Genomic DNA, 15,202 nt, shown 5'->3' with positions numbered 1-15,202 from the left:
AAGGTCATTTTATTCAACGTTTCACTTTTATTTAAGCATCATCAGGAATAATATTAATAAAATAATATAATAATATTCCTGATGATGCTTAAATATGAGCGAAACGTTGAATAAATGGCCATGTCAATTTTTGGAGACCCTTAACAATTACTGTATATTGTTAACCACCAGATTCCTACCCTCAAATACAGTATACAGCCCTTGCTTAAACAGTCTATTTAGTGTTTTTATAAGTGGGTCTCATATTTTTCAGTGGAAATTTTATCTACATAAACTAAAACTGTAAGATTAATATTATACTTACAGTATTGTTGAAATATTGTCTATAATTCTGTTAGAAGTTAATACTGTTCTGTGACATTTATATTCAAATTTTCAGCTAACAGGTCTTATCTAACATCCCACTTCAAAGTTGGTTGTAACGCCCCTGATCGCTGTCTGTTTTTTTAACATATCTACAAAGTATTAGCTTATTTTTAATGACCATATTTTCTTGTTTTTTTTTCCTGCCATCTGCTCTATATTAAATTTATTACCATGAGAGGAAATTAAATTTTGTGTAAATCAATTATGTTTTGAACCTTGTGTTAGTATTCTCATTATCAGAGAGAACAAGTGAATTAGAATTTTCTAACCAAATAATAGCATTTAATAGCATTTAATATTAAAAGATATACTATGTAATATCTTAACTGCTATAGTAGCTGACTACAGGCAAACATACATGTTATCTCCCCCAGTAAACAAGGATAATGGGTGTAAACATATATTTTGTTTTGTTCCTTTTGTATTCATAAATGGTTGCTGCTCATATCTACTTGCTACAGTATCTCCCAAGAACATCTCACTTATCGATATTCACTCCAGTGTCTGCCCTTAGTACCAATTATTAGTGATGTGAACTTGAGGAACAATGGTGTATAAGTACCCCCTTGGGGTGCTATATTACTGTATCAGTGAGATAATCAACAAATCTGTTATTAATGATAACTTATGCTAAATACAGAATTCTGTCAATCAATGTCATAATGCACATCAGTGTACAGTTTGATATATGATCTATCTCTTAATAGGATTATTATTGAATTAAAAATAACAAAAACATTTAATTAGTTCTGAATGAACTTTCAAATTGAATACACTGTGTAAATTCTATTATTGATATGTTACTATACTCTGTCTTTAAAATAAAATGTATGCATATTGGGTTTCCCATGCATCTTTTATGTTGTAGAATTCTATGGCATACTAGAATAAAAAATGGGTGTACATGTGTTATTCACCTTTGCTTTGTAAACACATAAACTGGCAGTAAAAATTCTTTACCGTGGGGTTCACCAATAAATTTGACATACAGTAAAACAGCATGAAACAAACTCTAAAGAATTTGATACAAGCCAGGGAGATTCAAAATAAATTGCAGCTTTATTCGTTCATTTTCAGGATTTCTTGAAGATAAACATATAACATTGTCTTCTATCAAACCAATATAAACATGTCTTAAGCCTCAGACCAGATAAAATGTGATTATGGAAGGAGGGATGATTACAATTTTTACTCTTAAAACTAAGCCATCTCATTCCTGAAAATGAACAAAATATAGTTTATTATATAGAATGATGATTGTTTACAACTTTTTCTTTATAATTTGTTTCATGTTTTCTGATGTTAATCTGTGCAATTTTATATTTGTATGATTTGATGAAAAGTAAAATCATATAAAGTAATTGTACAGTACTGATTAAGTGGTCTAATTATCAGTAAAAGGTCAACATCTCCATAAGTCAAATGTAGCGTCTTTGGTAGAACCTTAGGCGAAGCTACAGTAGTTCACCTTATTTCAGAATGTATATGTGTCACCTGGCGATGATAATGTTTTGGCTTGGCTTGTGGCATAGAAAGAAAAGTGCATTTTGCAGCTTAGCTAACAGAATGCAAAAAACTACGTAGCGATTTATTGTAGATGTCAATATTCTCTCTGACGCATACTATATGTAGACACCATGAACTGGTGGAATTCTAGAGGAATGATCATGTGTTTAAAATAGGAATTGAATACCACACGACAGCGATATTAATAGATATATTCCTCCTACATATTTCTGTGTAGGCCTATAAAGTCATTTTCATAAAATCTGGTTCCATCATGACCAAATTGCTTTTAATTTCGTTGACTAGTAATGTTTCCTGTGCTAGATTTGAATTATATTGATTTGAGGTCAAAAGAAGTGTTAATGAGACATATTTGCTTTGAAGTACATTAACAACACATAATTTTAAAAATTCCCCAAATACATACCATATGTATATTGTAGGTAACATTCATACATTGTTTTCAAGAAACTATTACAAAGTACAGTGATTTTCTAATGGTCAAAATTGTGAATAATTAATGAGAAAATAAATTATTCATTAAATAATTTTGTAGGTATGTCATTTCGTTTATTTAAAAAAAGTAGTAAACTTTTCTATGGTAGGTATTATATTCATTCATTATTTTCAAGAAAAGAATTAGAAGTAACTTATTTTTCTATTGGTTGTAATGATGAATAATTTTACGACATGTCCAAATTCTGTCTCTTATACACATCTAGATGTGTATAAGAGACTATATATACAGTATATATACACAGTATATATACATATCTATATTTATATTTTATGAATATTAATGATTACTGAAATTAATGAGATAAAAATAACTTATTAATGAATATAATAATGAAATATTCATAAAATAATTTGATGTGTATGTCAGTTCAATTATAATGTAGTTGTGGAGGCAAAATCCATGTAGTGGGGAGGCAAAATCCTTTTGATCTGTATTGGTAGCATATGCTTCAGTTCCATTGAATATCATCCTAGGCATTGTCAATAATATAGGACAACTTATGTGGTATCTGGCACAAGTATGCAAGGTGAGGGCATTAAAATTTAAAAATAATATGACCTAAAATGTTATTACAGCAGCCCACGTATGGTAGAAATGTTGCATTGATGGCTATGTTAGTTGTGGTTGATAGGTCTTAATAGCTGGGGGATCTATAGCATGTTGATAGATCTTTGTGATGATGGAGTTAGTTGTAAAGTTCATAGGCTTCATAGCTAGGTGAGTTAGATTGATTATTTTCAACCTTTGACTGATCTCATCACCAGGTGAAGTATTTGTAGGTTTACTTTCTAATGACCCTTGCATTGGGTCACTCCGTGTCGAAAGTTAATCGGTCCGCTAAGTTCCGCCCCTTGGATGTTGTTGCTAAATTTACACAAAACGACTGCATAAATGTATGAAAACACATGCTTTTATTAGACAGCATGTGTATTAATTTTTGTGAGGCAAATTCCTGGTCCTGTTCTGATTGGACACTTGTTAAGTTTGATTGACACTTCAGAAATATTAATTATTTTGCGCCTTTAAGGTTTACCATCCATCCATCCAGCCACTCACTCCACCCAATGGGTGTCGGTTGATGTGATTCCAGGGAGAATGTAACGCCATGACGTGCACGTTAAGGCTGCCACCGACAATCAGTAAACGGCATCACAGAGAGTGGACTTGGGTTCATCGGCCAATGGTTGTATGGCTGTTGTACGACCATCGTACAATGCAGTGGGTATTTGGCTTAAAAGACAATTAGTAATGCCAACTATACATGGTTAAGCAAGTGCTTATTCATTCCTTTAGTCAATTATTAAAATTGATAATAAAATGTCATGAAATATTTATGCTGTATGACAATTGGTACCGACAGTACCAACGAGAAAATTATGCAATGCATGCTTTACATCAAGAGTACCGATGAATCATAGTATTGATCAAATGCAATTCTGTATCCAAGATTAATTAGTTTTTCTTATTGTATTTAGATTATAGTAAATGAACACTTAACTCTGTGAGCTTCCAATCAATATCATATTGATTATCATTCACAATTTCTGATGTCTTTGGTATTTGAATTATATTCTACCATCCAAAAAAGCAAGAAAACTTTTAAAACTATTTGTTTTTCTTTTGGAAGCTAAAATGGAAGTGTGTTTATTTTTGCCTGACCTATTTATAATTGCACTGAATGCTCAGTATGTCCCCAAATACTTGTGAACAGGTAGGAATCGAACCGATGACTTAAATAATATGTCTGGTATTATACCAAGTTAGACTGTACCTGTGGCTAAGGTTTAATTTGATTCCCACATACAGGTACTGCAATGATATTTCAATATGCTGAATTTCTTTGAAATATTACAAAATTAAGCAAATCATTAAAACAATTTTTTTTTTTTTTGTTCAGCTAAAAATTTGATATATTTGAATTTTTTTTCCAATGAAGAATGAGAACATTCTTACCTTTGGGATTAACAACGTGTATTCTAGAGCAAGTAAGGCTCCCCTCTTCAGCACTTTGACTTTGTGCACCTTGTTTTCGATCCTTGGATAATTAATTCATACACTACAATACTGTACTTTGCTTTGTCCATTCCAAGATAATGCTCTGCTTGTATCAGATCTTGATACTTTTTCTGAACTTGTTACAGTAAGTCTACGTTGCAGGAGGTCGGAAAAGATCATTGCATCTGTTAATCAAGGTTTCTTAAGTTGCGGTATAAGCTAATTACAAAGCTTAGTGTTACGACATGTCCAAATTAATTGGGTCTTATCCATAGAGATAGTAGTGGACAGGTGTATGGAGACCAGACTGGATGCTTTGATTGCTACTCCCACACCTGTGTGTAATTACTTAAAGAGACTGTAACTCAGGATTCATTCAAGTTCACTTATTTAAGCGGCAAAAAATTTACTTCTACACAGCTGTCCAGTCTAGTGGGTCAGTCTTCTGTGGATTTAAATCAGCACATGCATATTTTGTAAAGGTCATTAGACTTGGACCATGGGTCAATCTAATAGCTGAAAAGGTCCTCTATAAGTAGGTATGGTCAAGCAATTAACCAGATAAGAACTACATACATGTAAGTACAGTACTTTTTTTCTTTTCTTGGCATGTCAATAGAGATGTAATTGCCATCAATATTATGATGCAATATTGTCTTAGTAGCTATAAATATATATTTGTTATGGAAGTGTAACACTTTGGCCTATGCTCTCATTATTGTAATAACTGAAGGTTAGTTTTGACGACAAACGTTAATTGGTTGCTATAGTGATTTATTAACCAGTTATTTTAAACAGTAGGCCATCGGCTATAGTATTAATATTAATAACATAAATACTAATACCATTATTATAGCAATGATAACAAACCTGACATCTTGAACTCTCCTTCTATTAAACAATTTTAAACAAATCCTTGCAGAATTGATGGAACTTTCTACTAAGAATATTTTTAATTGGTTACATTGCTTCTTTCCATGTTGATTCCATGTTTGGAATAAAATCCTAAAAGCATTGAATTGCTTATTAGTAAGTAAAGTAGCAAACACTTTATTTCCCAATAAAAACCTTTTGTTTATTGGCACTTATAACATATAATATGATATGATTTGAAAATAATTACAGTAGACACCTGGATTGAAAGATACTAAAGATAAAGATAGAGACATTTGTACACTTGGCAGAAAGTGGATTAGTCAGTGTTAATTAGAATAATCCCTCACCCTCTTCCGGAGAGTGTGAAAAGTTCTTTATTATGCAGAGTGAATACAGTGTACTAATATATGTACATATACAGTATATGGAACATATGCACCAAGGGATAATCTCCAGGATAATCCCTTAATCTCCCATGCCACCATGCTCTCTCGCAGTCGACATGAAAATTACGTATTGTTTTCCAATTGTATCTTTTTTCCTTCCGGAAGTTTTTTTTCAGTTGTTACATTGTGACTGAATTTACAAGCAAATTTGATTGCCCTATTTGGTCCCTGAAGAGATGTGATTGTTTAAAGGTCAATCTTGTCTACCAATATCTCTAGCAGTGTCCTGCTGACATTTGTCTGTGGTCATGAATTTACCTGGTGGGATTCTAGACCAGTCATGCATGGTCATCCATTCCACATGGATTTAGTATTAACCTTCACCTAGTCGGTACACAGCCTTGGTTAGATATACTTTTTTCCTGAATTTCTGTTTTAATCTTCGTAAATCTATATCTAAACTTCATTAAGGTAAGTTATTTCGAAAACAACAATTTTAGTAAATCGGTGTAGTTAATTCTGTCTAATCAAAGTAAAAGATCACATGTGATGGCTATCTATTTTTAATTTGGTATCACATAATAACTTTTATATTGTTTGAAAGTTTGTATGGTGAAATAATAATTTATTAATGCTTGCACGTAGATGGTTCTGAAAAGAACTATCTACAAACAACAGTTATTTTCAGAACTATCTATGTGGTGTACTGCAAGCATTAGTTAAAGTTTTATTTATTTTTTAAAAATTCTATTATTCATTATCATCTTTAAATTGACTACTTAATTTGAGAGCATTTTATTTATTTATTATTAGATACTCATTACTTCATTAAATTAATGTTATTTGTTGAGAGTAAAAGACAAAACATGACTCAGTCTAACCACTGAATGCATTTGAAATCACAAAAATACTATAGACAGTCGGAAGTAGACATGTTTCTATATTATGAAGATACACACCATATATGGAAACCAATTTTTAAAGTATTGTGCTATTATTACTTGAAGGTTATTGTAGCCTAGTAACTTTAGAAAACAAAATACTCCTCTTAATACTTCTTCCCTTACACAATTTTATTAATTTTGATATGTTGCTGATTACTTGTAACAAAATTACAATTCATTAATTACAAATTCTGTGAATAAAAATTGTAGAGCATTATGAAACTTGCCAACTTTAACCAACTCAGAAACCGAATCTGAAATCTAACCTCTGGCTCCATATTAATTCTGTTGAATACAATCTTCTCATATTAAATGTGCTGTATTTCATTTCATGTTGGGTTAATCATAATTTAAGATAAGCATAATTAATGTAAGTAATATTTTGGAACCATATTGTGATATGATATTCAAATTACGATGTAATATTGATCTTCATTAATATTCACTTATGACCTTTAAATCAGAGCATATGTACCTCCCTGTATGTATGAATAAAGAAAGAATGTTTTATTTTTGGGATGCTTTGATTTACCATATAGCTATAATAGCATAGAATGTAATATACATTGGAGTACCTTAATTTCCTGGACCCTTAGTACCTGTAATCAGGCGTGCAGCTAGAATATCATATATAGATGGTGAAATTCAACATTTTGATGGTTTGAAGGGAGTGGTCAGTCTTATCAGAGGGGGGTTATAGTAGCTCAATGAGGGGGACTTAGCTGAATTATGGGGTTTAGCTGAATTAAGGTAAAACTTCCCTAGTTAACAGCCTTCTCTTTATTCATATATTTTATATTCTTGTTTTTCCTACAGTTAAAATTATACTATTAATTTTAATAATTTTAAATTATGATTCCTTGGTTGTGTAGCAAAGCAGGCATCATCTATAAAAATCTAATTAATAAAAAATTAGATGCAAACAAAAGCAACAAAATAAGTGCATTTGTTTGTCATATTCCTTTTTAAATTGTTTGATGTTCCTTACCTGCTTTTACATCTTACAATAATCAAGAAATAAATAATGCCCAACCCCCACCCCTAATTTTGTTAGTGCTAGTTTGCAATAAGTAGGCCTACTACATAGCCTCATTTAATATATGCAAATTGAAATTATTCACATAATCATTGAAATCACAGGGAAAAAAGAAAGTTTAACACATATAATTACATTGAATATTCTAGTCTCATATATCATAGTAAGTATTATCACTTGATTTAATTATCCATAAAGTAGTTGCTTTTTGTTGTAAATTAACAATGATATATTGTTTGGTTGCCTGTTTGACATAGCATATTCAGAATTGACAAAGATTTTAGCGCAATCAAGCCCTTTGCTTTCTTGTAAGGAAACCGACTTGGCATTATGAACATCAGGGAAATTCAATTTCCTTTCTGGATGAGTTATCTGACCTCTAAAGTTTTCTAGCCGTTTTGTATATGAATGAATTACAGTACCTAGTGAAAATAGTATATGGCTTTTAGATGGATCAATATGAGGTCCAGGGTGAATGAGATGGTCACGATCAATAATATTGTGTGAAAGGTAATTAAAATAGTGTTAAAGATAAACAACAATTATCAATTTGTTAATGAAAATGAAGTGAATGAAAAGATGCATCCCACGCATTCATGTTGATTTCACCAAACTCTGCTGATGTTACTTTTTCATTTGTCAGTTATTTCATGTCAGTGGCTTTTGGTGTAACGTTCATAGATTCCATACTTAAATGAAAAAAATCAAACTTTTTTTTTTAATCATTGTTTTATTATTAAATTCTTGATATTTTTTTTTTTATGTGGCTTTCTTTTTTCCTTTAGTATTACTGTTTTGCCAAATTTGTATTAAATTTTTAATATCTATATCTATCCATTTTCATTGGAAACGGTATATTTTTTTACAGTCCACTGATAATTTTATACACAAATGTCAATCTTCTGCAAATGAATAGGATATTAGACTATCAAAATATTTACTGGAGGTATACTTAATTAAAAACTAGAACCTTGTGTTACGGTACCTGGATGTGCACACATCAGCAATGTTCTCCATAATCCGTAATAAATAGCGGCAGTATTTGCATTCACATATTGTGTGCACAAGTTTATAGTTTCATATACAACTTCTCTCAGTTTTCTATTATATTTTATTCTAAGCTTTATTTTCTTAAAATTGTAAAAGATGTCTGCTTTTCCAAACTTGTTTGTAGACTTATTTTCACCTAAAGTTGTTGATTTATTGATTCAATAGGTGACAATTTAAAAAAAACAAAACAAAAAAAAAAACCCCAGAGTAAATATATGGTACTAGAGGAGGTTTAAAGTATAAGTACCCTTTATGAATATCACATAAACTTTCTGACACGTAATGACCTTATTACTAAACACATTCTCAAGATGATTGCCTTCTACCAACATCTTTATTGTCTGTGAAATGTGCCATGCACATATTGTGCTTAGGATGTTCCTTAGGGATTTTTTTGTCACCATCTCGTGTAGGTTATTCACTAGCTGAGAGTGCAAAAGTCTCCGCTATTACCAAGTTCAATTTGCCTCGATTTTCTTTTTGATTGAGAAAATTTGTTTATGACATGATTTATATTTAAAAAAAGTATTCAATGGACATTTAATGGCATGCAATTATTATTTTTTTTCTTTTTGCATTTTGTGAATCTTTCATCATCTACCATAAATACACATAATCTTAAAAATATGTTACAGTGATGGTCTTTTGTTTTTAGTGTCATTTGTATTCCTTGTATAATTTGTTGCCATTTTTCTGCTGGCATCCATTTGTATCTGTAACACTTGCTATCATAATTCATTTGTGCCGACCTTCATCAAAATATTTAATATCTCACAACGTAGACAAGAGGAAAATATGTCTTTAACCCCGGAAACAATAAAACTGACACTAAATGAAAATGATGATGATGATAATAATGTGTCCACTGTTTTATCATTTAGCTATAGGTAATTAGACAATGAAGGATTTTTGTATTCCAATACATTGCTATTGGTGTTTTATAAATAGCAGGCTTATTATTACTATCATTAATTGACAAAGGTGGTAAAGCGTTCAAAACACTGGCTTTCCCGGCCAGCGATGCCTTTAGAGATCCTAGCTGGCATTGTTGACTACCGTAGCTCTAAGTGGCTCATGCTCTGCTCAAATGCGAACATTTTATGATATATAATAAATATACTGTAATTAATATAAATAATCACTACGGCCTTGTTTTCAGTAACTGAAAATAATAAGTGACCAAAACTTACATGGTTCAAAACCATTAAAAATAATAAACAGAAACCTAACGCTACCTGTACTAACCTTGTTTAGAACATCACATCCTGCTTTTTATGAGGTGTACAGGCTCCCTAGTGACGTCCAATATCAAAAGGCGGAAGTATTTCTGATGATGATAATATTACCAATTATGTCATTTAAATGACGCAATCATTGTGATATATGTTATATACTAAATTTCAAGGATGATAAAACTGATACCATACCATCAACATTACATTTTTAAGCTACAAATAATTCACTACATAATCTAGTCAATATGTGGAAGTATTTGGAATAAGGCCAAAAAATTAGTGTTGTCATTTGAACTTCTTGAAAAAATTAAGGGGAGTGCCCTTTTTCTAATTCTTTGTGGCTGTCGGCTATTTCAGGTAAAGACAAATAAATCATAATACTAAATCAGAAATTTTTACCGCACCAAATTATAATAACTGAATCCGATCATGGAGAAAAGTTGATTATGATGTGACATACAAAAGCCATAATACAGGAATGTGAAAATTACAACAATTTATTGTAGACCAAGTTTTGAGGGCAATGTTAGAAAACAATGACATGAAGGAGTCATCATTTTCTGAAAATATTTTAGAATTTTTTTAATACTGTATTGATATTATTAAAAAAAATATATTATTCTAGCAAGTAAGAAGGATTGCAATGCTGGGAGAAAAAGATAAAAAATAAATTTAAAGATACTGTAGATTAAGATAGAAGAGAAAAGGAAGCAGGTACAAATATGAAGTACATATTTTTCTTAGGCTTAAACATGGTTGTGGGTCGTAGGTCTTTGAGAAAGTGAGCAGGATTATGTAAAACTATTCCTGTATAGTTTGTGAGATACTGTATTTGAGATGCAACATTGGTATTTTAATTTCCATAATGTGGTTGACACCTAAGATATTTAGCACCTGGCAAGGAACATATATCACATAGACATCTTTTGACATTTAACAGACATATCCAGGCCAATGTAACAGATATCTATTTAATAATAATATTCTGTTTCATTAAAAATGTACATAATTTACAAGTATGTTTAAAAATGATAAGCACCCTCAGGATGCAAAGGAGATATCCATATGGAAATGTAGATCTGATTCTTATATTCGAATAATATTTGAATAATCCAGTACAAATCAAAAGATCAGTTCTAAATCTTGCTATGTATATTCGGAAATAGGATTTCCTCAATTATGTATCAGTCAATGCTATGGATGTTTGTGGTCTACCAGTGAACGATGAACATAATTTTGCCACAATCTATTATTACACATTTTGTTTATTCAGTATATCAAGAAGTGTAGTATATTTCAATAGAAGTGGTTGTTTTTGATAGCTCTATTGAATAATTTACAAGTAATCATGCGACTGAAGGGTCCTACCAGGTTCTTGAAGAACAATAGAATAGTTACTTCACTTACAATATCATCTAGATGTGTATAAGAGACAGCATTTGTATTCCTTGTATAATTTGTTGCCATTTTTCTGCTGGCATCCATTTGTATCTGTAACACTTGCTATCATAATTCATTTGTGCCGACCTTCATCAAAATATTTAATATCTCACAACGTAGACAAGAGGAAAATATGTCTTTAACTGTAATCAAAGAGCCCTCTACAATACAACATAAATCATATCCACATTTTAAATGTTTAATTTTTCATTCAATTATGGTAACAAATATTAAAATGATATATGTATGTATTACAAACAAATATTTTAGTTTGTCAAGTGGCTGTTAGGTGTGTAATCTTTATAGCAGCTGTTTATGAAGTAATATCTTGTACTTTACATGTTACAGTTTTAATGGAATCTACAGACTGTTGATCTGAAGTAATACTTAGCAGAGATACCAAGAGACTTGCATTTTGGTATCCGTGTTTCCATCTCAAATCCCTTTCAAATCTATCGCTTAGTCATTTAATAGTATGCTGCTGTGAAATCAATAACGTATTTCAACGTGATCAACGCATGCATATATTTCAATTGTGGTATTGACTCTTACCACTTCGTCTGTTGATTTACCACATGTTGCTCTGCGAAAATATTTGCAAAATATATTTATTTTGTCAATAAAATAGTCATTGTCCTGTTTTGGACGTCATCAATATTTGGAAATGATTTATTAGTGATGTGAAATAAATAATTTGATAAATTAATCTAGGTGTTGCAGATTTACTAGTCGCGAGAAAATGGAATACATTTATGAAAGATGTGAAGCCTTTTATTATAAAGGTGACAGGTTAACAAGAAAATTAATTTACAGATGTTACACTACACAAATCTTTAAATTTGCTGCCAAAATTAAAGAGAAAGATTATTATAATGGACTTTAAAAATGTTGGTGAATTGGCCAGAGAAATTTGTTCTTGTTCCAATTTTCAGTTGAAATCTAGTAATTTATAAGCAGTAGTACAAATGAAGCAATATGTTTTTTATATCAAATATAGGTGACAGTACATGTTTAAGGAAATTAATGGCTTGCCAAATCAGTCAGGAGGTATTGCCATTTTTTTATATTGATATTTATCACTTACTGTAGGTCAATTACCAATCATTATAACACTAATAGAAAAATCATTATTGGAAATTAAGTACAATACATCTAGTGGTAATATGAAACCCTTGTCATTGTAATAAAAGTTTATAATTTCAGGTTAATTCCTTAAAATGGGATGATTGGTTTATAGTGGTACTTTTATAGTAATTAGAAAGCAGAAGATGTAAAGTGTTATGGTAATTGGTGGAAGATACTCTAAATAAATACTCTAAGAAGTTATAGAGGCTTGCATTGAAGACTTGTTTTTTCAGTTGATTGTGCTTTACACTATTAAGAGAGGAATTTGTTGTTTTTGTATATCATATTATTCAATAGGCAAATAACTGGTAGAAATCACAAATACGTACAGTATGTAAATATAATGCATATCCTAATAAAAGTCAATAAGAATATTTTGATTAGGTCCCTGGGAACCATGGGTAGTATACCAGGAGATTATCTCCCTACTTTTTTACAATAGTGTTGCTGAGTTTCTTCATACACATGTGCAACTATACACATTGGGGATCAAGAGCTTAATACCCCATCCAAAGGACGAAGTAATTTGAGCAAAGTGAATTAAAAAGGAAACAAGCAAGTATGGCATTAGCAGGTCTTAGTCTCCGCCTGTATCAATGGGTACTGTATAGAAAATTTAGTAGAGCAGTTAGGGTCCAAAAAATGGCCAAGTTGTGCACTTTATTACCAAAGCCTAAAACTTGAAACAACTTGAAATATGTGTAGATTTAAAAAAAGTTGTGTGCCAAGTTTCTGATGTCTTCTGTGGCCGCTATTTTGAATTCAAAATGGCCGCCTCTAAAAGACTAGATCCATATATCTTGGCAATGGAAAATCGTAGAGTAAATGATATCTAAATAAAAATTGACTACCGAGTATTGCGATACTTTATATTTTGTTCAGATTGTGTAAACTGCACTGCAGTTTCCTTGCGTATTAAGAATTATAATTATGAAGTTGAGTATTGGTTTTGAAAATCCCTGCAGATGTTGATCGAACAAGGTTAATAAATGGGTTAACTTGCTAATCACTCTGCCTGGCTGGTTCCGAAATCCAGGTGTAAGGGTTCAACCACAAGCCTTAAACGTTGTATTATGTTAATAGCATCAAGCCTGCCTGGTGTCCTCTTGATTTGCCCCAATATTCTTGTCTCTTTCTATTAATTCTTTACAAAAGGGGATGAAACCAGCATTTGTCACTTTAATTTTGATCTCAGATAATTTTAATGAGTAGGCATAGGAATTCTGGGATACTTGGTTTCATTTTCATTATGAATATGAGGCCTATGTCCCAAGCTGAACATTTTTATAGCTTACCTATATTTTAATAATTAAATAAGTAGGTTTTATTACTAACTAAATCTGGTAGATGAAAAGTAATATACTGTGGTAGACTGTGTTTTGCATATCTTCTGGTCGGATAACTAATCGTGGGGCACTGGGGTATTAGAGACTTATTCTATCTTATTTCTGAGTGCTTCTTGACATATATTTATGCAGTTTAACTATTTTTTTTGTTCGGTGTTAATGATCTCAATTACTTTTTTCTTCTAAATACGGCACCATACGGAGTCTTTGTGTGACTGATAGAAAGATAGGGCAATCTGCCACTTACAGTTGTCAATTTTATTGTAAATGAATGCCTCAATTCAGCATTTTGGCTGTCAAGGAATTTGTATTTAATTGTTTTGCCTACCCTGACTGTCAGTTTTCAGGGTTTGGATTTAACTGTTTTTGGATCAATAATTATGGCTTCAAATGAGTCATTTATTTATAGCACTGGTAAAAACTACCTCCCGCTGAACATCATAACATTATTATTTCATCTATAGTTTTAGGTTGGCAAAACAATAGCCTCACTAGGAAACTGCATGAGATGGTGCCACACTTAAAATACCTGAACGCTAATGGATGTTAGTCTTTTGTACATGACTCACTGACAGAGGCATGAGATTACAAGAACAAGTGAAGACATAAACACAGCAATAAAAGGGAAATAATGTACGATATGTTGGGGAAGGATTTCCAAAAACTAAACCTGTGTCAAAGCACCCACTAGAGTATTTCACCATGGAGGGATTTCACAAATTGGTTGAATAGAAATGCATGATATTAAATAGAATATGAAATGTTCTCATTATATTAAAATGCAGTATTAAAACATGGATACAAAATGTTTTTTAAATAATAGACTGTGTTTATTGCCTCTTTCAAGACAACACTATACTAAAGAATTGAAAGTTTGTGTTATAGTAACTTGACCCAGTAATTTGGGTGTTGATAAGTTCCAAAGGGGGTGCGCAGTTGCACTTGAAACACGACTCACAGACGGTAGCGGTAAGGTCTGTTCTAGCGAGTTCAAGCAAGTTATAAGTTTCATTTGATAACACTTTGAGTGTATGGGTGTCGAGCAGGAATATAACTACTTATGGGGAATGAGGTAGACTTGCAGCAATATATTACAATTAATTTTAAAGAAAGCAGTAAGCACACACTTCCCACTGGGAGCATATTTTAATTTTAAAGAGAAGTTGAGTCCCATACCCACCATGCCATGGCACTAGGTTTTGGTACTGATTCCACCACTCCAATAAAACTTGATACATTAATAATAACGCACACAGTGAAAGACATCATCTGATATTGTTCAGCACTGTGCAGCTGTTTATACTAAAGATATTTATTACTGAAACATGTTTATGCATGGAGCCATCATTTCAACCAATCAAATCTTAGATAATTACA

At 31.5% G+C, this 15,202-nt stretch overlaps 1 protein-coding gene across 3 annotated transcripts in view; it reads left to right on the top strand.

Annotated features, from left to right (window-relative positions):
• Nucleotides 1-15,202, top strand: part of LOC117124232 (CD151 antigen-like) — a 40,273-nt gene that overhangs the window by 12,522 nt on the left and 12,549 nt on the right. The window contains exon 1 of one of the 3 annotated variants that reach the window (XM_033270382.1): nucleotides 5,985-6,120. The exons of the other annotated variants lie outside the window; for them this stretch is intronic. The gene's annotated coding sequence lies outside the window, so the exon portion shown is untranslated. Of the gene's footprint in view, nucleotides 1-5,984; nucleotides 6,121-15,202 lie in introns of those variants that run through there. 3 annotated transcript variants of the gene reach the window in all.

This window comes from Anneissia japonica, unplaced genomic scaffold (genome assembly GCF_011630105.1).
Source record: "Anneissia japonica isolate Jap-2015-1 unplaced genomic scaffold, ASM1163010v1 scaffold287716_len795978_cov209, whole genome shotgun sequence".
In the NCBI taxonomy this organism is placed as follows: Eukaryota; Metazoa; Echinodermata; class Crinoidea; order Comatulida; family Comatulidae; genus Anneissia; species Anneissia japonica.
Note: the sequence above shows the minus strand (reverse complement) of the source record. Positions and strands in the feature narration are given on the sequence as shown.